The sequence below is a fragment of the Nematolebias whitei genome, chromosome 3, assembly GCF_014905685.2.
Source record: "Nematolebias whitei isolate Nwh7 chromosome 3, NemWhi1, whole genome shotgun sequence".
NCBI classification, from domain to species: domain Eukaryota; kingdom Metazoa; phylum Chordata; class Actinopteri; order Cyprinodontiformes; family Rivulidae; genus Nematolebias; species Nematolebias whitei.
Window position 1 is genome coordinate 42,342,716 of NC_056500.1, and position 2,019 is coordinate 42,344,734.

Here is a 2,019-nt window from a genome sequence, read left to right on the forward strand (position 1 = left end):
ACACACACACACACACACACGCACATGCACACACAAACACACACACAAACACGTGACGTACCACTCATGTTGTGATTAAAACCCGGGGCTATGCTGCTTGTGCTGTTATTGAGAAGAAACATTTTTGAAAGTGTAGTTTATGTGCAGCAGAAAAATCAGTCCTGGAAGCAGATGACTAAAATCAAAAATAAAATAAAAAACAAATAAACAGTTTAATAAAAACCTGCAGGCATATTTTACAATAACACAGAACAAGTAATTATACTGGTGTGCTACTGAAATCTTTTGCATTAAATCTAAATATATAATTGACCCAAAATGATTATTTACTGGTGGCACGGTGGCTCAGTTGGTAAAGCAGATGCCACACAGTGAGATGGTTGTCGGATTGAATCCCAGATGGGGACATTTCGGGTGGAGTTTGTATGTTCTCTCCATGAATGTGTGGGTTTTCTCTGGGTACACTGGTTTCCTCCCACAGACCTAAAACATGCAAGTTAGGCTGATGGGTAACTCTAAATTGTCCCTAGGTGTGAGTGAGAGAGTGAATGGTTGTTTGTCTCGTTTGTCTCTATGTGTCCCTGTGATGGACTGGAGACCTGTCCAGGGTGTCCCCTGCCTCTCACACAGTGATTGCTGGACATGAGCACCAGTGACCCCCGTGACCCAGAAAGGAAGAAGCCGGTAAAGATGATGGATGAATGGATGGATGGATGGATGGATGGATGGATGGATATTTGTCCGCTCAGGGTTCTAGAAGAAACACATCTGGGATGTTCTACTCAGGTAGTTTCCTAATTAAGTAAGTTTGCTATGAAGAAAACAAAAGGCACCCCACATGAAAACACACTGGGCTGTATCCAGTGGGCTGTATTTTTTTGAATGTCCAGAGGACCAAATTGAACTTTTTTGGATTTTTCTACCTGGATTATTGAGCATGCATCAGGATACACTGGGCTGTAGGTATTAGGGGTGTAACGGTGTACATGGGTCAGGCGTCTGTTGTTAGGTGGTCAGGGCTGTGCACTCATATTCTCAAGGCTGATGGTTTTAGCCCAGGTTGTATCAGGAAGAGCATAAGGGCAAGGGTATAAAACACTTGCCAAGTCTTCCATGTGAGTTCGCTCACTGTGGTAACCCCTAGAACAGGGAAAAAAGAAGAGTTTTTGTTTTAGGCCAGATTTGCCAACTGGTGACTTCACTTAAAAACTTCATTTATTGTATTGTTGTATTTATGAATTAATAAAGTAATATTGTACAGGCCATGTGTCAAACAAAAACTTTGAAATACTCACAAACTGAACGGTATCTTTCAATTATTCTTAAAAAAAATGTATAAAAATAAACAAAACAAAACAATTGTTTGTTTTCAATCATTTGAACTAGACTTGATGAAAAAAGCAATATATAACTTTTAATGTAATAAAAGAAAATATTAAGCATTCACACTTTGCTTTCTCAGTTAGGTAAATGTTAGGGTGGAGTTTATTCACTATTGGGACAAATTTTGGCTTTTGGCTTTCCGTAAAAAGTTAATTTATGACCCAACAATTTTCAGTCATGTCATCTGGACAGTTTATTTATTTTAATTATTATTTTATGGGTAAAAAAAAGAAACTGTCCAGATGACCTGACTGAAAATTGTTGGATTGTATACCTGGATTATTGAGCATGGACTTTGTTGCTTATTTATGACCCATCTTAACATGCCTCCTCCTCATATTCTCTGCTGCCTTCAATGATCACCACGACAGCAAAGATTTCAAACCATTTAGAGTAGAGTGCTTTAGATAGTGGATGTCTCGTTTATTAATTATTAATTATTTTTGTCACCACAGTCAGCAAAAGCTATTTAAAAGTACATGTACATCTCCCTTCAGATAATAGTGATCATAAAATATTCTGTGTGGGCGTCCATGATGTATGAACCATGATGATCAAGTACAAATACATGTAACATTAAACATTTAACACACACACACACACACACACACACACACACACACACACACACACACA